At 42.2% G+C, this 23,657-nt stretch overlaps 1 long non-coding RNA gene across 1 annotated transcript; it reads right to left on the reverse strand.

Annotated features, from left to right (window-relative positions):
* Positions 1–9,269: 9,269 nt before the first annotated feature.
* Positions 9,270–16,611, reverse strand: LOC309511013. Its single transcript, XR_014210474.1, has 2 exons — positions 16,291–16,611; positions 9,270–11,366 (listed from the first exon to the last, which is right to left on the reverse strand). It is a non-coding gene; the product is annotated as an uncharacterized lncRNA (long non-coding RNA).
* Between the last annotated feature and the right edge of the window lie 7,046 nt (positions 16,612–23,657).

Here is a 23,657-nt window from a genome sequence, read left to right on the forward strand (position 1 = left end):
ACTTTATGATATACAAAAAAATCTCAGATCTCAGATTCTGTCAATTTTATTATGAAATTCAAACAATAAATACCGTTTTGGCGCTTGTAAATGTGACGTGACAGATCCCTAGCGCACGTGAACCGATCATCTCGACTAGCAGCTAATAGTAAAAAAACACGAACACTGTTGAAAGATACAGTAGGCTACAACTTACCTAACTGTATATTCCTCATATAATATCGATCAATCAGTGTTTTTTATCAGCGTGAAGAGGTCAATAACATAGCTGGAGAACAATTATGTCAGATTTACCTCAGGAAAGCCATTTAATGAACATATAGGCTATAGCACATAGTTGGCAAGAAAAAAAGAGCTATAGAGAGTATTTTGCTAAATATGTGTACTATATTACATATTTATTATATTTGTACTTATATCATTAAATAAAGTTGTTATTATAATAAAAAAAAAACGCATTATATTTAATTTGAGTTATTTTTAACCTTAAATAATACTGCCAGCTGATAGGGCTCTCTGTATGTTTACAGCATTAGGTGAGTTGTTTTTTTCTTGAGAAAAATTAACGCCTATCTTGAGTACCTAATATTTATCCAAATGAGTCAATATTAAATCAAATCACAATAACTGAATTGAAATGAAATAATAAAAAAGCGTAGCTTACCAGAAATTGTACCATGTAAACATTGTAACATGTTGTCACTAAACCTAATAAAATTCAGTTTAGTTACTAAAATGTTAGTGACAATCACATACAATACAATACACTTATTGTGATGCAAATTTTTTTATATTTCAATTGATGGAGAAGGTCAGACTATTTCCTTCAGAAAGACCGTTGGTTAGCTAGCTCATTTAAAATGTCATAAAAAAGTTGTTTAAAATAGATTTGATATTTATATTGTAGTTGAAAACAGCCCTGTGAGAAATTCATAGTAAATTTCATAAAAAGTAAAAAGTTCATAGAATTAAAATTGATCTAAACTTTCTTGACCCTGCCTCTTAAAAGAATCGGAATCGAGAATCGTTAGGAACCGGAATCGAAACAAGGAATCGGTATCGGAATCGGAATCGTTCAAATTCAAACGATACCCAACCCTACCAATCACATCGGGTTATCTGATATAGGCGGGCCAGAGGCGAGATGACGACAGCGCTGTGACGTCCAAGTCATTAGTAAACATTGCAAGATGGCTATGGATGAACACCAGTTGTTTTAAACGGCTTTGGCCGCTACAATGAACGAGTTAGACTTGGCTTTTTATCTAAAACAGGAACAGAAGACGGCGCTCGAATCGTTCCTTTGCAAGAAGGGCGTTTTTGCTGTTTTGGCGACCAGATACGGTAAGAGTCTAATCTACCAGTTAGCTCTGCTGGTAGCCATAAGCGTATGGGGCTTGTTGTGATTGGTCGTAGTGTTATCCAATTGCGTGCAGTGAGATTTTCAAATCCATGCTTGGTGCCGCCCCTCGAGCTGGCAGATTTTCATTAGTCGATGCCAGACCATTAATCTTTTAGATTTAGCTCTGGATTTCCAGGCTAGTAGTCTAGTGCCTTTTTTGCCAAATCATTTTGTCAGATAATAAATACCATAACCAAGTTTAGTGTTTTGTACGGAGGCCCTAAAAGGACATGCTGGTGGAAACTTTGAGTTCGCTCACAAAGCTGTTGTGTTCTTTGAGAGAATGCAAAAACACTGCCAAATAATGTTTCCTCCCATCTCATATTTTTCTCTTCACTATATGGCGCTCCTCTTTCCCTCCTATTTAAAATATTTACAAAATATATCAAATATTTTCCTCATGTTTTGTTGGTTTAATTGAACTTGTAGGTTCATTAAAAACGAATATCCCCTCCAGACGTCACTTTTGGCCTCTACTGTATATAAAAATAAAAATAAACATTTTAAAAATATTGCAAAATAATATTGGCTAAATAAATTGCAAAACTGTCACCACTGTTACTTTAAAGGCACAGCATTCACAGACCTCTTCAGTCCTCAGCTCTGCTTTTACATCAGGTTCTGTGTTTGACTGGACTATATCAGAGAACAGATGAAGAACTGCATCAGGACAGATTTAGAAGAGGAGAGGAGAGGAACGCATGAAGAGAAGAGGAGAGGAACGCATGAAGAGGAGAGGAGAGGAACGCATAAAGAGGAGAGGAGAGGAGAGGAGAGGAGAGGAGAGGAGAGGAACGCATGAAGAGAAGAGGAGAGGAACGCATGAAGAGGAGAGGAGAGGAACGCATAAAGAGGAGAGGAGAGGAACGCATGAAGAGAAGAGAGGAGAGGAGAGGAGAGGAACGCATGAAGAGAAGAGGAGAGGAACGCATGAAGAGAAGAGGAGAGGAACGCATGAAGAGGAGAGGAGAGGAACGCATGAAGAGAAGAGAGGAGAGGAGAGGAGAGGAGAGGAACGCATGAAGAGAAGAGGAGAGGAACGCATGAAGAGAAGAGGAGAGGAACGCATGAAGAGGAGAGGAGAGGAACGCATGAAGAGGAGAGAGGAGAGGAGAGGAGAGGAACGCATGAAGAGAAGAGGAGAGGAACGCATGAAAAGAAGAGGAGAGGAACGCATGAAGAGGAGAGGAGAGGAACGCATGAAGAGAAGAGGAGAGGAACGCATGAAGAAGAGAGGAGAGGAACGCATGAAGAGAAGAGAGGAACGCATGAAGAGAAGAGGAGAGGAACGCATGAAGAGAAGAGGAGAGGAACGCATGAAGAAGAGAGGAGAGGAACGCATGAAGAGAAGAGAGGAACGCATGAAGAGAAGAGGAGAGGAACGCATGAAGAGAAGAGGAGAGGAACGCATGAAGAAGAGAGGAGAGGAAAGGAACGCATGAAGAGAAGAGAGGAACGCAATGAAGAGAAGAGGAGAGGAACGCATGAAGAGAAGAGGAGAGCAACGCATGAAGAAGAGAGGAGAGGAAAGGAACGCATGAAGAGAAGAGAGGAACGCAATGAAGAGAAGAGGAGAGGAACGCATGAAGAGGAGAGGAGAGGAACGCATGAAGAGAAGAGGAGAGGAACGCATGAAGAGAAGAGGAGAGGAACGCATGAAGAGAAGAGGAGAGGAACGCATGAAGAGAAGAGGAGAGGAACGCATGAAGAGAAGAGAGGAGAGGAGAGGAACGCATGAAGAGAAGAGGAGAGGAACGCATGAAGAGGAGAGGAGAGGAACGCATGAAGAGAAGAGGAGAGGAACGCATGAAGAGAAGAGAGGAGAGGAGAGGAGAGGAACGCATGAAGAGGAGAGGAGAGGAACGCATGAAGAGAAGAGAGGAGAGGAGAGGAACGCATGAAGAGGAGAGGAGAGGAACGCATGAAGAAGAGAGGAGAGGAGAGGAACGCATGAAGAGAAGAGAGGAACGCATGAAGAGAAGAGGAGAGGAACGCATGAAGAGAAGAGGAGAGGAACGCATGAAGAAGAGAGGAGAGGAAAGGAACGCATGAAGAGAAGAGAGGAACGCAATGAAGAGAAGAGGAGAGGAACGCATGAAGAGAAGAGGAGAGGAACGCATGAAGAGAAGAGAGGAACGCAATGAAGAGAAGAGGAGAGGAACGCATGAAGAGAAGAGGAGAGGAACGCATGAAGAGGAGAGGAGAGGAACGCATGAAGAGAAGAGAGGAACGCATGAAGAGAAGAGGAGAGGAACGCATGAAGAGAAGAGGAGAGGAACGCATGAAGAAGAGAGGAGAGGAAAGGAACGCATGAAGAGAAGAGAGGAACGCAATGAAGAGAAGAGGAGAGGAACGCATGAAGAGAAGAGGAGAGGAACGCATGAAGAAGAGAGGAGAGGAACGCATGAAGAGAAGAGAGGAACGCATGAAGAGAAGAGGAGAGGAACGCATGAAGAGAAGAGGAGAGGAACGCATGAAGAAGAGAGGAGAGGAAAGGAACGCATGAAGAGAAGAGAGGAACGCAATGAAGAGAAGAGGAGAGGAACGCATGAAGAGGAGAGGAACGCATGAAGAGAAGAGGAGAGGAACGCATGAAGAGAAGAGGAGAGGAACGCATGAAGAGAAGAAGAGAGGAACACATGAAGAAGAGAGGAGAGGAGAGGAACGCATGAAGAGAAGAGAGGAACGCATGAAGAGAAGAGGAGAGGAACGCATGAAGAAGAGAGGAGAGGAAAGGAACGCATGAAGAGAAGAGAGGAACGCAATGAAGAGAAGAGGAGAGGAACGCATGAAGAGAAGAGGAGAGGAACGCATGAAGAAGAGAGGAGAGGAACGCATGAAGAGAAGAGAGGAACGCATGAAGAGAAGAGAGGAGAGGAACGCATGGAGAGGAGAGGAGAGGAGAGGAGAGGAGAGGAGAGGAGAGGAGAGGAGAGGAGAGGAGAGGAGAGAAAAACATGAAGAGGAGAGGAGAGGAGAGGAGAGAAACACATGAAGAGGAGAGGAGAGGAATGCATGAAGAGGAGAGGAGAGAAACACATGAAGAGGAGAGGAGAGAAGAGAAACACATGAAGAGGAGAGGAGAGGAATGCATGAAGAGGAGAGGAGAGAAACACATGAAGAGGAGAGGAGAGAAACACATGAAGAGGAGAGGAGAGGAACACATGAAGAGGAGAGGAGAGGAACACATGAAGAGGAGAGGAGAGGAGAGGAGAGGAGAGGAGAGGAGAGGAGAGAAACACATGAAGAGGAGAGGAGAGGAATGCATGAAGAGGAGAGGAGAGGAGAGGAGAGGAGAGAAACACATGAAGAGGAGAGGAGAGAAACACATGAAGAGGAGAGGAGAGCAGAGGAGAGGAGAGGAGAGAAACATGAAGAGGAGAGGAACACATGGAGAGGAGAGGAGAGGAGAGAAACACATGAAGAGGAGAGGAGAGGAACACATGGAGAGGAGAGGAGAGGAGAGGAGAGGAGAGGAGAGGAGAGGAGAGGAGAGGAGAGGAGAGGAGAGAAACACATGAAGAGGAGAGAAACACATGAAGAGGAGAGAAACACATGAAGAGGAGAGGAGAGGAGAGGAGAGGAGAGGAGAGGAGAGGAGAGAAACACATGAAGAGGAGAGGAACACATGGAGAGGAGAGGAGAGGAGAGGAGAGGAGAGGAGAGGAGAGGAGAGAAACACATGAAGAGGAGAGGAGAGGAACACATGAAGAGGAGAGGAACACATGAAGAGGAGAGGAGAGGAGAGGAGAGGAGAGGAGAGAAACACATGAAGAGGAGAGGAGAGGAGAGGAACACATGAAGAGGAGAGGAGAGGAACACATGAAGAGGAGAGGAGAGGAGAGGAGAGGAACACATGAAGAGGAGAGGAGAGGAACACATGAAGAGGAGAGGAGAGGAATGCATGAAGAAGAGAGGAGAGGAGAGGAGAGGAGAGAAACACATGAAGAGGAGAGAAACACATGAAGAGGAGAGAAACACATGAAGAGGAGAGGAACACATGAAGAGGAGAGGAGAGGAACACATGAAGAGGAGAGGAGAGGAACACATGAAGAGGAGAGGAGAGGAGAGGAGAGGAGAGGAGAGAAACACATGAAGAGGAGAGGAGAGGAGAGGAGAGAAACACATGAAGAGGAGAGGAGAGGAACACATGGAGAGGAGAGGAGAGGAGAGGAGAGAAACACATGAAGAGGAGAGGAGAGGAACACATGAAGAGGAGAGGAGAGGAGAGGAGAGGAGAGGAGAGGAGAGGAGAGGAGAGGAGAGGAGAGGAGAGAAACACATGAAGAGGAGAGGAGAGAAACACATGAAGAGGAGAGGAGAGGAACACATGAAGAGGAGAGGAGAGGAGAGGAACACATGAAGAGGAGAGGAGAGGAACACATGAAGAGGAGAGGAGAGGAGAGGAGAGGAGAGGAGAGGAGAGGAACGCATGAAGAAGAGAGGAGAGGAGAGGAGAGGAGAGGAGAGGAGAGGAGAGGAGAGGAGAGGAGAGGAGAGAAACACATGAAGAGGAGAGGAACACATGAAGAGGAGAGGAGAGGAACACATGAAGAGGAGAGGAGAGGAGAGGAGAGGAGAGGAACACATGAAGAGGAGAGGAGAGGAGAGGAGAGGAGAGGAACGCATGAAGAAGAGAGGAGAGGAGAGGAGAGGAGAGAAACACATGAAGAGGAGAGGAACACATGAAGAGGAGAGGAGAGGAGAGGAACACATGAAGAGGAGAGGAGAGGAACACATGAAGAGGAGAGGAGAGGAGAGGAGAGGAGAGGAGAGGAGAGGAGAGGAGAGGAGAGGAGAGGAGAGGAGAGGAATGCATGAAGAAGAGAGGAGAGGAGAGGAGAGGAGAGGAGAGGAGAGGAGAGGAGAGAAACACATGAAGAGGAGAGGAGAGGAACACATGGAGAGGAGAGGAGAGGAGAGGAGAGGAGAGGAGAGGAGAGGAGAGAAACACATGAAGAGGAGAGAAACACATGAAGAGGAGAGGAGAGGAGAGGAGAGGAGAGAAACACATGAAGAGGAGAGGAGAGGAGAGGAGAGGAGAGGAGAGGAGAGGAGAGGAGAGAAACACATGAAGAGGAGAGGAGAGGAACACATGGAGAGGAGAGGAGAGGAACACATGGAGAGGAGAGGAGAGGAACACATGGAGAGGAGAGGAGAGGAGAGGAGAGGAGAGGAGAGGAGAGGAGAGGAGAGGAGAGGAGAGGAACGCATGAAGAGGAGAGGAGAGGAACACATGAAGAGGAGAGGAACACATGAAGAGGAGAGGAGAGGAGAGGAGAGAAACACATGAAGAGGAGAGGAGAGGAACACATGGAGAGGAGAGGAGAGGAACACATGGAGAGGAGAGGAGAGGAGAGGAGAGGAGAGGAGAGGAGAGGAGAGGAGAGGAGAGGAACGCATGAAGAAGAGAGGAGAGGAACGCATGAAGAGGAGAGGAGAGGAGAGAAACACATGAAGAGGAGAGGAACACATGAAGAGGAGAGGAGAGGAGAGGAGAGGAACGCATGAAGAGAAGAGGAGAGAAGAGAAGAGAGGAGAGGAGAGGAGAGGAGAGGAGAGGAGAGGAGAGGAGAGGAGAGGAGAGGAGAGAAACACATGAAGAGGAGAGGAGAGGAATGCATGAAGAGGAGAGGAGAGGAGAGGAGAGGAGAGGAGAGGAGAGGAGAGGAGAGGAGAGGAGAGGAGAGGAGAGGAGAGGAACGCATGAAGAAGAGAGGAGAGGAACGCATGAAGAGGAGAGGTTTGAGAATCAGGACTGTCTCGTGTTTATCCAGAAACACTCATAAACACTTGTAATGTTCAGACACTGTGATCCATAACTCAGATATTTATCAATGCAACACATATTTATGAGTCCACACACATGAAGAGCCGATTTACAGCATTACAGAGAACATTACCATCGTTTACTCTGAGTTCCCTAAGAGAATATGACAGATTACTGCAAATATCCTCTTGAAAAGGCTTGTGGAAGGAGAAGACACAGGAGCAGATCTCCAGATGATTGCTCAATCTGTCAGCGTATCTGACGGAGAAGTGAAGGAGAGAGAGTCGAGGCGGGTTTCTGGCAGTATTATTGATTTGTCCCGACAGAACATGAGAGATCGAGACGCTTTCACAGTGTGAGTGACAGATACTGTGCGGCGGTTTTCACATCATTACATTTAAAGGGACCATCACACATTTTTAATATTATTATTATAAACATTTTTGCATTTAAACAAAGATAGTCTTTTTTTTTTTTACTTTAATTTTCCATCTCTGTCTACATTTAACAGGACATAATGTGCCTTTAAGAAACGTGGGTCTCATATTGTTATTAACTTCTTCTTCTTCTTCTTCTTCTTCTTCATCTACTTCTTCTTCTCCTTCTTCTCCATCATCTACTTCTTCTCCATCATCTACTTCTTCTCCATCATTTACTTCTCCTTCTTCATCATCTACTTCTCCTTCTTCATCATCTACTTCTCCTTCTTCATCATCTACTTCTCCTTCATCATCTACTTCTCCTTCATCATCCACTTCTCCTTCATCATCTACTTCTCCTTCATCATCTACTTCTCCATCATCTACTTATCCTTCATCATCTACTTCTCCTTCATCATCTACTTCTCCTTCATCATCTACTTCTCCTTCATCATCTACTTCTCCTTCATCATCTACTTCTCCTTCATCATCTACTTCTCCTTCATCATCTACTTCTCCTTCATCATCTACTTCTCCTTCATCATCTACTTCTCCTTCATCATCTACTTCTCCTTCATCATCTACTTCTCCTTCATCATCTACTTCTCCTTCATCATCTACTTCTCCTTCATCATCTCCTTCTCCTTCATCATCTACTTCTCCTTCATCATCTACTTCTCCTTCATCATCTACTTCTCCTTCATCATCTACTTCTCCTTCATCATCTACTTCTCCTTCATCATCTACTTCTCCTTCATCTACTTCTCCTTCATCATCTACTTCTCCTTCATCATCTACTTCTCCTTCATCATCTACTTCTCCTTGATCATCTTCTACTTCATCATCTACTTCTCCTTCATCATCTTCATCATCTTCATCATCTACTTCTCCTTCATCATCTACTTCTCCTTCATCATCTACTTCTCCTTCATCATCCACTTCTCCTTCATCATCTACTTCTCCTTCATCATCTACTTCTCCATCATCTACTTATCCTTCATCATCTACTTCTCCTTCATCATCTACTTCTCCTTCATCATCTACTTCTCCTTCATCATCTACTTCTCCTTCATCATCTACTTCTCCTTCATCATCTACTTCTCCTTCATCATCTACTTCTCCTTCATCATCTACTTCTTCTTCATCATCTACTACTTCTTCATCATCTACTTCTCCTTCATCATCTACTTCTCCTTCATCATCTACTTCATCATCTACTTCTCCTTCTTCATCATCTACTTCTTCTTCATCATCTACTTCATCATCTACTTCTCCTTCTTCATCATCTACTTCTTCTTCTTCATCATCTCCTTCTCCTCCTTATCCTTCTTCTCCTCTCAGTGTGACTGAACACACTCAACACATCTTTATAAACATGGCCAGTCGTTCATCATGTTTTCTGAAGTCATGTTGGCTTGTGTCTGAAATCACAAACTCTCTCGAGGAATGTTTTTCTGAACAAGTCTTTGCGTGGGTTAATAGCGTATGTTCTATATAGTAGATGTGTGTAAACCGGACGCACTACATTCTCCATGTTTCATTATGGCTTCACTCAGTGCTTCATTTTGTCACACACCTAACCAACTATATAGTATAGTATGTGATTATAGATTATACTAGTCATATTAGTTAGATTTTAAAATGTTAAATATCAAGTGCAACTTCGTTAATGTCTTACTTTTTTATTTATTTATTTTATTTTATTTTACTTTTCACTCTTTATTCTAGTTGTTTTCAGTGTTTTATTTAATGTTTAAATCCAATAGTGTTCAGACTACAGTAGTGATCAAAAGTGACGTCCTGCCTGACATCTTTACCCTTTATTAAAATATTATTAAAAGATTTTGTAAGCATATTGCATTGTTTTATGTGTGATAGCGTGATGAAATATGCCGAGTTATGCGACATAATATTTGTCCAGGCTGTCATACAAAGAAATTATGAACACATGCAAAAACAAGAGAGAACCAGCAAAATATTAATAACAGATTATGTTGTATAGTCAATGTATGCGTCTTGTTTTTCTATGCATTTCTTTTGCGTAGTAAAATAAAACCTGTAGCTGTAGTTTAACTTTTTTGCCAAATCATTTTATCAGATAAATACTTTAACCAAGTTTAGTGTTTGTTCTTCCCTCATATTTAAAACATTAAAAAAATATTCATAAAATACATTTTCCTCATATCGTGATGGTTTTATCAAACTTGCAATGTCATTAAATACACATTTCTCTATTCCACTGCTACTTTTCCATTGTTTTTCACCGTGAACATGCGATAGACGGATGTCTTTAACCGGCGCGTTCACATCTCGCATCTTTCACAGCGTCCAGAGTGACATTCTCCTGCTAATGACAGTGATTTCAACATTTTGACCAACATTATGCCTGAATATTCCAACATTATGCCTGAATATTCCAACATTATGCCTGAATATTCCTGATGAATTCCTAATCAAGCTCTCTTGAGAACGCCAGGTGTATGTGAAACCTCAGGATTGAACACCTTCATCATAAAGGTTATGAAAACTGCAGTAAACATGAGGTCGTCTAGACCATAATCACGCTGATTTCTTGACAGGGCTCATTTCCCACACATCTGGATCCAGATGTCATCGAGTTCAGCGTCAGCGTCTCCAGAGCACTCCATAAACTCGCATTATTTTGACTCTACAGCTTTGCTTTTAATTAAAACATAATCATCATAAACGGACCCATCAGAGGGTCTTAATCACAACAAACTTTAATTTGCAACGAGGCCGCGGCGAGCTTTGCGTATTAAAATTAAACCACGCTATCATGTTCCCGGCATAGACGAGGCTCAGAACGCCAGAGAGCTCCAGTTCAGAAGAAATGATTTCCCAAATCCCATCAAGAGGAACCAAGGTGCCATATTGGCATTCACTCCCAGCCTGTGTTTAATCAGGAGCCAGAATGATTAAGTGGCAAACGGAGACGTTTGTAATTTCTATAAATTGAGTGTGTTGTCAGGGATTGGAAAGTGATTCATCTTCTTCAAGTAATTTCACTTTTTTAAGTTTAAAGCGTCTCTCTCGAGGGTTGAGGATTATGCAGGGTTTGAGGGAAAAGCACCTGCTCCACAGATTAGAAGAGGCTTAAATTCGACCCCAGACGCGCCGTTAAACACGCAGATGTCTGAAGTTTGAAGTTTGGCTGACACACCTGACCTCTCCTGATGTAAAGCCCCGCTGAAGTGTCCTGGGACACACAGCTTTGTTTGATGCGTTGACGTAATTTCCACTAAAACAGGAAGATAAGGCGGGGCTTATTGAATGGCTCCTCCCCCTTTTCAAATAGCCAATAGCATTTAGTTTACCTCACAGACTGACAGCACCATGGAAGTGTATCCAAGTGCTGATGATACGTTGGATTCAATAATAGAAGTGTGAATAAATTCTAGCCGTTTCAGCCTTGACCAATGTACAGCTAGTAAACGGAATAAAACTCAAGCGTTTGAGCAACCGAACATACACATATATATATACATATATATAACATCTCCAACTCATATTGCTTTATGTGTGTCAACGGTCTCTTTGGTCAGGTGGGGTTTATAGCATAGGGGGCGGAGCTTTAGATTCTAGAGAGCATCTGATTGGACAGGAGATGTGATGAGAACCGGTGATGTCATAAAAATCCCTGATCCATTTTAGCGGGAGTGAGAGACTGTACGTTTTGAATGCTTATATATCTCCTAAATGCAAATATTGTCATTGTTTCGGAACACACCAGCTTATTCATAATCTTAAAGGTGCTCTAAGCGATGTCACGCGTTTTTTAGGCCAAAACATTTTTTGTCACATACAGCAAACATCTCCTCACTATCCGCTAGCTGCCTGTCCCCTGAACACACTGTAAAGACACGCGGTCTCTGTAGACACTACAGGCTCCACAAACGGCAACAAAAACAAACTGGGCTCACCAGCACCACGAAACACAACAAACAGTGCTCCAGCCAATCACCGACAAGAAGCATTGGAGGGTGGGGTTTGGGGGGTTAGTGCGCGTGCACATGAAGGGGGTGTGGAGAGAGAGAAGCATGAAGAGGGAAGTTTGAATTATGGTCGACACACGACCAAAGAGACGACGTTCCGATGAACAAATTGCAAAGAAGAGGGACAAGGATAAGGAACGCGCGAAGTCCCGAATTTACATCGAAAAAACCTTCGAAAGGTGGCGAGAACTCCGGCGGCAGAAGGGCTTCCAATCCGACATTCAGGTTGCTCTGTTTTTGCAGAACAGGTAAATCCATTTTTCTTTCTAAATTGACGTTCATGTTCGCCAAACCAACACAAGGATGTAATTAGCTAGAACTATGCAGTCAGCGTTAACTTTGGTGAATACAACATATATGTTTCAGCTAGCGATCAATCTCTATTGTAAATGATCAAGCAAATTCACAGTAGGGCGATAATTTGTGTGAATGATTGTTTTCACCCACCGTTTGTAATGGATTTTAATGTTCATTTATAGGCTATTGACAACTTTGACTAAATTTGTTTACGCCGCCGCCGTTGTTTATGCTCACTGGGAAACGTGAAGCTAACGTTATCTTGCTATTATTGCGTCCTTGTATGGGAGCTAACGTTATAGTTATAACCTCAGGTGGCGAAACGATTTTAAGACAATGTTTCTCTTTTTCTGCATTCTGTTCTGCAATATATATGCTTTCCTGTAGCTCAGTGGTAAGAGCATTGCGTTAACAACGCAAGGTTGTGGGTTCGATCCCAGGGGTTTGCATATACCTATTAGGGGTGGCACGGTACATGAAAAAACATCCGAACCGTTCGGTTCGCTTGTCTCGGTTCGGTGCGTGTGTGCGTCGCGCGGTTCGCACGGTTCGACGCATGCGCAATGTAGCCTTGTGCCCGTGCTACTGCTAATACAATGCTAAATCATAAATCAGACAAATGTAGAATAACATTACAATGTCCAGCAATCGATTTAAATAGTACACTGGGTTTACTTAGACATTTAATGAGATCAACTCCACTAGGCTATGTGTTTTTTTCACGTGAATAAATAGGCTACATAGATCGACTGTTCCACGTACCGGTATGTACTTTAATGGTCCAGTGGCAGAACTTGCCAAGCGTGTCAAAGGTTCTGAGTTCTAATCTGCACTCGTATATATTTTTCTTTTTCATCAAAACCGATTATGTTTATCAGCGTTCAAAAATTTTCATATTGTCTTCTTAATGATTAAGTTTGGATAGTATTTCTTCTAGAAAGACAAAAAGTTCAGGTGGAGAAAAAACCTTTTTCTTTACCTTGACATGTTTCGACTGCAACCTGCAGTCTTCCTCAGAAGCGTCATCTGACAGCTGTGACGTGTCGTTTATCAGCTGTTATTTCCTGGGTGTGGCCAACCCGGCGGACCTGACAGTTCCGCCGGGCCGGCCACGCCCTGCCCCCCCGTCGCTCGCTGGTCTCTGGAGGATGGTGTTCCATGTGTGTGAGAGCATGTAGGCTCCTTCGTCCCGGTTGATGGTATCCTTGGCCCGCTTCCTGATTTCAATCGCCTCCTTTATCCATCTTCTGTATTTGTTTGGTTCTGATCTGATGATGTGTCCGTTTTCCCAGTCCATAATGTGGTTATTTCGTTTGCAGTGATCTGATATAGCTGATTTTAGTTGTTCCTGTTGCGCTTTTTCCTTTTGAGTTCTTGTGAGTCGTCCTGTTGTTTCTTTTTTCACATTCTTTCTGATGTTCTTTCTTTCTTGTGTTGAATGACCTGCCTGTTTCTCCTACGTATGTTTTCTTGCATGATTTGCATGGTATCTCGTATATGACGTTACATTTTTTGTCTTGCTCTATTTTGTCCTTGGGGTGTACCAGTAACTGCCTTAACTTTGTGTATGGTTTTACTACTGTGTTTATGTTATATTTTCTCATTGCCCGCTGTAATGGTTCTGTTATGCCCCTGATATATGGTAGGGTTACTATGTCCTTGTTTTCGGTTACAGATTTCGGTTTGGGTTTTGTTTTTGGTCTGGTTTGCTTGTTTGCGACTTGGTTTTTTCCTTTGTTTATTGCCCATGTCGGATATTGGCAGCGTGCAAGTGCGTGTCTGATATGTTTTTCCTCTTTCTGTCTGTCTCTTTCCTCCGTGATGAAACTGGTCCGTTCATAAAGTGTTCTCACTACTGATAATTTATGCGCCGTGGGATGTTCAGATGTCCAGAGTAAATATTGGTCGGTGTGTGTTGGTTTCCTGTAGACTGTTATTTTGATGCTGTCATCATCTCTGTGGTGGATCTTTAGATCTAAAAAAGCTATGGTTCTGTTGCATTCTTCCTCATGTGTGAATTTTATGTTTCCAGTGGGGTCAATACTGTTTAGGTGGTCCGTGAGTTCTTGTGTATGTCCGTTTTTTATTTTTTCCAGTATGTCATCAACATAACGTTTCCAGAGGGTAGGTCTGCAATGCGATGGTGCTGTGGCTATGGCTGTGGTTTCCAAGTCCTCCATGAAAAAACTGCTCATTATGGCTGATAGTGGGTCCCCCATGGCAAATCCCTCTTTTTGTCTGAATATTGTTCCTCTGTATTGGAAATATGTGGATTTTGTGACGAAGCTCAGTAGTTCAGTTATATCATCAACTGTGAGGTTTGTGCGTCTTTTGAGTGTCCTGTCTTTTCGGAGTCGTTCTTGTACGATGTGAAGTGTGACATCCACGGGGGTCTTTGTGAAGAGTGATATAACATCGTGTGAAATTAAAATCTCATCTGATTCTATTTTTATGTCGTTGATTTCTTTCACTAATTGTTTTGAGTTTTGACAGTGATGTTCTGTTAGACCGAGGAGGGGTTTTATGATTTCCACTAGTGCTTTTGATAGGTTGTAGGTGACCGAGCCGATACTGTCTACTATTGGGCGTAATGGGATGTCCTTTTTGTGTATTTTTGGTGTTCCATAGATTCGTGGCATAATGTTTGCGGTGGGAATTAGTTTGTCATATGCCTCCTTTGTTATTTTTTTGTTTTCTAGTAATGGTTTAAGAAGTGCTTTTAATGTTCTTTTCTTTCCTTCAGTAGGGTCCTTCTTTAGGATTTCATATGTATTGTTGTCTTGTAGCATTGCTTCCATCTGTTTTTCATATTTGTCCGTGTCCGTGAAAGAATGTGAAAAAGAAACAACAGGACGACTCACAAGAACTCAAAAGGAAAAAGCGCAACAGGAACAACTAAAATCAGCTATATCAGATCACTGCAAACGAAATAACCACATTATGGACTGGGAAAACGGACACATCATCAGATCAGAACCAAACAAATACAGAAGATGGATAAAGGAGGCGATTGAAATCAGGAAGCGGGCCAAGGATACCATCAACCGGGACGAAGGAGCCTACATGCTCTCACACACATGGAACACCATCCTCCAGAGACCAGCGAGCGACGGGGGGGCAGGGCGTGGCCGGCCCGGCGGAACTGTCAGGTCCGCCGGGTTGGCCACACCCAGGAAATAACAGCTGATAAACGACACGTCACAGCTGTCAGATGACGCTTCTGAGGAAGACTGCAGGTTGCAGTCGAAACATGTCAAGGTAAAGAAAAAGGTTTTTTCTCCACCTGAACTTTTTGTCTTTCTAGAAGAAATACTATCCAAACTTAATGTTTATCAGCGGTTGTATATCAAGCAGGGACAGATTTGTATGAATTTTGTTTTGTGATTTCATCGGAACGAATAGAGTAGCCTAGAGTCTCCTCAACGGACTGAAGCGCGCGTCTGAGTGAAGAATGTGCGGCCGCTGCGGTGTGTGCGCGAGCCACGAGAACACTGTATCAGCGCCACTGATCGCAACGGCAACGAGCACTTTGATCACTTGATTAAAAAAAACACATTTCAGCGCTAGATTGCTTCTTATTTAACAAACGAACGAAACGAATACTTTGCTAGTTAACTGGAAATGTTTTATTTATTTGTATTGGTACATCCGTGCTGGGACATAATATCAACCCTGGCAAAAAGTGGTGACAAATAACTGTCCGACACAGCCCACGGGAAATGAGAAGCTGCGTTTTGCAAACACACCCCATTTATGAAATAAATTAATTAATAATTAGATAATTCAGCTATATATCATATGCTGAAGTAAATTTTTGGAGTGTTAAAGATTAAAAGAAAAAACAACAACAAGAACCGTACAGAACCGAAAACCGTGACCCTAAAACCGTGATACGAACCGAACCGTGGGTTTTGTGAACCATGCCACCCCTAATACCTATGTATAAATGTATAGGATAATGCAATGTAAGTCGCTTTGTATAAAAGCGTCTGCCAAATGCATAAATGTAAATAAAGGCATTTATCTAACTTGGCGACATTACACATTGAATGAAGTATCAGTAAAACTCAACTTTGTTTGTAGTGACTACTTTGACTTTCCTTTATGCCGGAAGGGAGGGGAGGGAGGAGGGAGGAGGGAGGAGGGGGAGGGAGGGGGAGGGAGGAGGGAGGAGGGGGAGGGAGGGGGAGGGAGGAGGGAGGAGGGAGGAGGGGGGAGGGAGGAGACGGGATGAGGAGGAGGAGGGGGGAGGGATGAGACGGGACGAGGAGGAGGAGGAGGGAGGAGACAGGATGAGGAGGAGGGAGGGTCTAGCTAGCCTCCGTTTTGTTTGACAACAATTCGAATGTCAACACTCCCGGCATCACTTAGAGCACCTTTAAGGCTGACATATTCAGACTAAAAGCTAAAAAAAACTGTTATTCATGAATTCATAAACAGTTGAGGCACTTTTCACTAAAACATCTGCACCAAAGTCTTTACCATAATAATATGCATTATTTAAATAAATAAATAAATGACTCGTTTAAAGAAGCCCCTCCTCGCTGGTTCCCTCATCCCGTCCCATCAACAGTTCCTGACATCGGTTCTCCACTGGGATGAGATTGGGTTTAACACGAAAATGAACGAGAGAAATGTCAGACGCTTAATTAAAACACACTGGAAAGGTTGGATCTCCTGAACCTCGGATCCGACACAACACACACACACACACACACACACACGTGGAAAGACAGTATGTCACGTTATAAAAAGGCCCTAAAAGCTGCCAGGGCTGAGCACCTCCGCAAACTAATAGAAAACAACCAAAACAATCCAAGGTTTCTATTTAACACCGTGGCTAGACTAACAAATAAACAGACGTCACCCGAACAAAATATCCCGTTACAGTTCAGTAGTAATGATTTCATGAACTTCTTCACTGAGAAAATAGAAAGCATCAGAACCACAATTATAAACGTTCAATCTTCAATCGCGCCTTATAATTCAGCTTCAATTATCACCCCGAAAGAACAATTACAGTGCTTTACAACTATAGAACAAAAAGAGTTAAATAAACTTATCACTTCATCTAAAACAACAACATGTTTATTAGATCCTATACCAACTAAACTACTGAAAGAAGTGTTATCTGTAGTGGAAGAGCCTGTCCTCAATATTATTAACTCGTCTTTATCTTTAGGTCATGTTCCAAGAACATTTAAACTGGCAGTTATAAAACCTCTCATTAAGAAACCACAATTAGATCATAATAATCTAGCAAATTATAGACCCATTTCAAATCTTCCATTTATGTCTAAAATATTAGAAAAAGTGGTGTCCGCTCAACTGGGCTCTTTCTTGCAACAAAATGATATCTATGAAAAGTTTCAGTCTGGATTCAGACCGCATCATAGCACTGAAACTGCGCTCGTTAAAATCACAAATGATTTACTTTTAGCTTCTGACCAAGGCTGTATCTCAATACTAGTTTTACTTGATCTTAGTGCTGCGTTCGATACTATAGATCACACAATACTCTTAGATCGACTACAAAATTATACTGGTGTTCAAGGACAAGCACTAAGCTGGTTCAAATCATACCTATCTGACCGCTACCATTTTGTCTATTTAAATGGAGAAAAATCGATCATAACTCCAGTAAACTATGGAGTGCCGCAGGGATCTGTATTAGGCCCTCTGTTATTTTCAATATATATGATGCCACTTGGAAATATTATAAGGAAACATGGAATTAGTTTCCATTGTTATGCTGATGACACTCAAATATATATTTCATCACGGCCGGATGAAAACGCTACATTTTCCAAATTGACAGAGTGTGTTAAAGATATAAAAGATTGGATGACGCGTAATTTTCTTTTATTAAATCCAGACAAGACAGAGGTAATACTTATCGGTTCAAAAAACCGCCCACAAAACCTCGCACAATACAACTTTAACATCATAGGATGTCCTGTTACTTTATCCTCTACAGTAAAAGACCTGGGTGTTATACTCGATTGCAACCTGTCTTTTGAAAATCATATTTCTTATGTTACAAAAACAGCCTTTTTCCACCTTAGAAACATTGCTAAGCTACGTAATATGCTATCAGTTTCTGATGCAGAAAAGTTAGTTCATGCATTCATGACCTCGAGACTGGATTACTGTAATGCTTTATTAGCTGGTTGTCCTGCATCCTCAATAAACAAGCTACAGTTAGTCCAAAATGCCGCCGCTAGAGTTCTTACGAGATCAAGAAAATATGATCATATAACACCGATTTTATCATCACTGCATTGGTTACCTATAAAGTTCCGTATTAATTACAAGGTATTGCTACTGACTTATAAAGCCCTAAACGGCTTAGCTCCAGTCTATTTAACGGATCTTCTATCGCCCTATAATCCATCGCGCTCTTTGAGATCACTAAATTCAAGGCTTTTGGCCATACCTAGGATATCCAGAATCACCAAAGGAGGGAGAGCATTTTCACATTTGGCTCCAAAACTCTGGAATAGTCTTCCTGATACTGTTCGTTGCTCAGACTCGCTCTCCCAGTTTAAAACTAGATTAAAGTCGCATCTCTTCAGCCAGGCATTCATATAATCCTACAGTTCAAACTACAATCCGGCCTCTATCCAATGCCAGAGGAGAACTGGCCCCCGACTGAGCCTGGGTTCTCCCAAGGTTTTTTTTCTCCATTAAGGCACCTGATGGAGTTTTAGGACACCATTAGGTTACTTGATGGAGTTTTTCGGTTCCTTGCCACTGTTGCCTTTGGCTTGCTCAGTTGGGGATATTTTGGGGATATCTAATTTAATTTTATCAATCAATAAATTCCTCTTGAAACAAACTTTGTTGTATTATTTTAATTTAATACTGTGAAGCTGCTTTGATGCAATCTGTATTGTGAAAAGCGCTATACAAATAAACTTGACTTGACTTGACTTGACACACACACACACACACACACACACACCCACACCCACACCCACACCCACGGGACCAATTACTCCACCATCAGGACATCTTCAGGATGGAGGAGTGTGTTTTTCTCTCAGCCTGTCAAAACTTTAATCCGGGAGAGTGGATCCTTCCACAAACGAACACTGAGAGGAATGAGTGTGAAGGCTTTCAGACAGAGCCGATGTTTGTGTGTGTGTGTGTGTGTGTGTGTGTGTGTGTGTGTGTGTGTGTGTGTGTGTGTGTGTGTGTGTGTGTGTGTGTGTGTGTGTGTGTGTGTGTGTTCAAGAGTCTGAAGGAACCAGAACTATAGCAAACATCCCATCTATCCCAGAAGGACCTCTGTGAAACCAGCTTTTGATTGATAACTATATAGATATAGTTATAAAAAGTCCTCAGCAGAACTATAACAATAACGCCACATGATGAGACTCAATGAAACATTGTTTAAGCATTTGCATTCATAACTGGAGATGCAGCAATTTATCGGATGATTTTTGATCAATTTAAAACCATCGGCTATAGCATGACAAAGGCAGATATAACAAACCGATAGTTTATTATCTAAAAGTTCATAATGTGTAATGATGTTGTATAATAATAAGTTAAATATGAGTTCATGTTGTTAATAAGAAACATTTGATGGCAAGAATACCCAGTCTGAAGGTTGTCATGTGTTATTTGTGTTTAGTTTCTTATAACTCTGGCCTGCTGAATGTTTAATGGATCCATGTTCAAGGAAAAAGATTTGCTGATGCAGCAATAAACTAGCTAGTATGTTTTAATGCATGTGATTTTGATCTTTGCTCAGTAATTTTGTTAATGACAAAAGTTAGTGACAAATATCGGTAGCCTATAGGAATTGGCTGATAGTTGTTTGTTAAAATTGATATCAGCCACACACACACACACACACAAATCCTTTATGTGCATTTATAACCCTTTTAAAAACGTGGTGCAACAGTATGGTGATACCACCGTATGTGTGTGTGTGTGTGTGTGTGTGTGTGTGTGTGTGTGTGTGTGTGTGTGTGTGTGTGTGTGTGTGTGTGTGTGTGTGGAATTTTTAATAACAATATGGTCCTTGAGGTTTACTTATAATCACTTATATTATACACTCGTATTCAGTTATATAATCGCACTGTTATGATTGTTATGATTATTGTCTTGCATTGGAAAACATAACAGGCCTCACTATTGCAGTGTTTTGAAAACATTATATAAAACAGTCATTTAGCATTATGGAGTTTACTCACGGTTTGATGTCGCTGCTGTCAGATCAACAGAAAGCTGGAGTCTCATCTTTCCACAACAGATATATGTGATCTCTCATTACACTGTTCCTCTTTACAGACAATCTGCAGTCAAACGCTCCGAACAAACATATAATCCTTCAACACGTGTTCCTGACGCAAGTATCTTTCTGATCAGAGACTCAGACGAGGACGTGTCAAAGTGAACTTGCTTTTACTCTTCACTCTTCCATTAAAGCGCGTGGAGCGTCAGATTGAAGCCTGTGTAGAATCAGTTCTATTCGCTTCTGACGCGACGCTCGCGTCCGGTGTGCATGGGTGGGCGGGGCCTATGGTGCGATGATGTAACATTATTCGTAGATGTCGCTTTGCCATCACATGAATATATGTAATATTTTAATATCTATTTTATATATATTCTAAATTTATAGTATATTAAAATAGAAAATACTTATTTTGATTGTTTGTTGAAAATTGATTGCTGAAAATGTTAAATACTCTCATAAGTTTGTGACCAGTATGAATGACTATCATCATGCTATTTAATTTGATATTTTTATCGTAGTGAATTATACTATAATCAGTTGTTTGGAAACACACACCCTAAAACTGATTTCACTGAAATGTATCCCAATTGTCTCCATAATACACACAGAAGGAAACCTTTGTTTGTGCTGCAGAATCAAGCCTTTAAAATGATGGCATCGGAACGTAAACCTTAATGGAAACAAAACTGAACTTTTGAGGTGCACCAGCTTTTACTCGTGGATTTTCCTTTGCCCTTCGGTCATGAGCTCTTATGAAGCCTGAAAGTATGTTTACTTTGGATGGCATTTCCTTAAAGTTTCTGCATGGTTTGGCATCCATGGTTGTCCTCTTTACTGAATCAGCCCTGTTTCTCAGAGAAGCCCCGGTGGCCTTTTGTGCTCCATATGCACTCACTCTCTCTCTCCCTATTGAGAGAAGCCCCTATAAATTAAAGGGACACAGTGACACGGACACAAACACTGGGCACCATAAATCCAGGCCTGATAATCAGCACAGATGAATGGATGAGAAAGAAGGCAGGAATGTTTTGATGAGACTGATGCTCCAGATCATGTTCATCTGCCAAGGCTAAGGCCAGGCTTGACCCACGATTATATGGGAAAACAGCGCCAATGAAAGCAAACACAGAGAATGGAGAGTAGAGAAGCATACTAATGTTTACATCCCAAATCACAGCCTTATTCCAATGGATTTCATTATTCAGTCGCTCTCTCAAGAATTACACTTAAACTACAAAGCCCTTCCAGTAAATAATAATACAGAAAGATACAGAATGCTGAGAATCCAAACATTGCAAAGATGTTATAGTGTAATATTCAGAAGTCATTCATTTATATTCCAGTAGACCTTGACACTGATCTAAATAAGAGAAGCAGCAGTGCAGTAATCCCAGAGGAGAACCAATAAAGATGAATAAATACAGACTTAATCTACTCTGATGAGCTCATGTGAAACGCTCTCAGCAAGAATCCCTTCACTTCACATTTTACAGTCCGTGCGAGAGATTCCAGGCACATTTATTCACACACGCCTCTCCAACGGTTTGCTTTCAACACAGAAATAATTATACGGACGGACAGACGGATAAAATGGATAGACAGAGCGACAGACAGACAGATTGAGAGACTGATTGAACGACAGAACGAACGACAGACAGAACAACAGATCGAAAAAAAGACAGATCGAATGAGACAGAACAACAGATCGAATGACAGAACGAATGACAGACAGATCAAACAACAGACAGAACGACAGATAGATCGAACGACAGACAGAACGACAGAACGAATAACAAAACGAACAACAGAACAAAAGACAGAACGACAGATCGAACAACAGACAGAACAACAGATCGAACGACAGAACAAAAGACAGAACGACAGATCGAACGACAGAACAAATGACAGAACGAATGACAGACAGATGAAACGACAGACAGAAAGACAGACCGAACGACAGACCAAACGACAGACAGATCGAACGACAGACAGAACAAACAACAGACAGAACAGACCGATCGAACGACAGACAGATCGAACAACAGACAGATCGAACCACAGAACAAAAGACAGAACTACAGACAGAACGACAGACAGATCGAACGACAGACAGATCGAACTACAGAACAAAAGACAGAACTACAGACAGAACGACAGACAGATCGGACTACAGACAGATCAAACGACAGACAGATCGAACTACAGAACAAGACAGAACTACATTCAGAACGACAGACAGATCGAACGACAGACAGATCGAACAACAGACAGAACAGACCGATCGAACGACAGACAGATCGAACAACAGACAGATCGAACCACAGAACAAAAGACAGAACTACAGACAGAACGACAGACAGATCGGACTACAGACAGATCGAACGACAGACAGATCGAACTACAGAACAAGACAGAACTACATTCAGAACGACAGACAGATCGAACGACAGACAGATTGAACTACAGAACAAAAGACAGAACTACAGACAGACGACAGACAGAACAAACAAAAGACAGAACGACAGACAGATAGAACAACAGACAGATCGAACTAGACAGAACGAACGACAGATCGAACAACAGACAGATCGAACTACAGAACAAAAGACAGAACGACAGACAGAACGACAGACAGATAGAACAACAGACAGATCGAACTAGACAGAACGAACGACAGATCGAACAACAGACAGATCGAACTACAGAACAAAAGACAGAACGACAGACAGAACGACAGACAGATAGAACAACAGACAGATCGAACTACAGACAGATCGAACTACAGAACAAAAGACAGAACTACAGACAGACGACAGAACAAACAACAGACAGAACGACAGACAGAACAAACAACAGACAGACAGAACGACAGACAGATCGAACGACAGACAGATCGAACGACAGACAGATCGAACGACAGACAGATCGAACAACAGAACAAACGACAGATCGAACAACAGACAGCTCAAACTACAGAACAAAAGACAGAACGACAGACAGATCGAACTTCAGAACGAACGACAGATCGAACAACAGACAGATCAAACTACAGAACAAAAGACAGAACGACAGACAGAACGACAGACAGATCAAACTACAGAACAAAAGACAGAACGACAGACAGAACGACAGACAGATCGAACTACAGAACGAACGACAGATCGAACAACAGACAGATCAAACTACAGAACGACAGACAGAACGACAGACAGAACGACAGACAGAACGACAGACAGATCGAACTACAGAACGAACGACAGATCGAACAGACAGATCAAACTACAGAACAAAAGACAGAACGACAGACAGAACGACAGACAGATCAACAGATCGAGCGAACAGAAAGAACGAATAACAGACAGATTGAATGACAGACAACGAATAACAAACAGAACAACAGAGAGATAGAATGATAGATAGAGGGATAGACAGAACAACAGACTAACGGATGGATGAACAATAGATGGATGAATGAATGTACAGACAGATAAAAACGACAGACAGCAGG

This window comes from Leuciscus leuciscus, assembly GCF_965113295.1.
Source record: "Leuciscus leuciscus genome assembly, chromosome: 12".
Classification (NCBI taxonomy): Eukaryota; Metazoa; Chordata; class Actinopteri; order Cypriniformes; family Leuciscidae; genus Leuciscus; species Leuciscus leuciscus.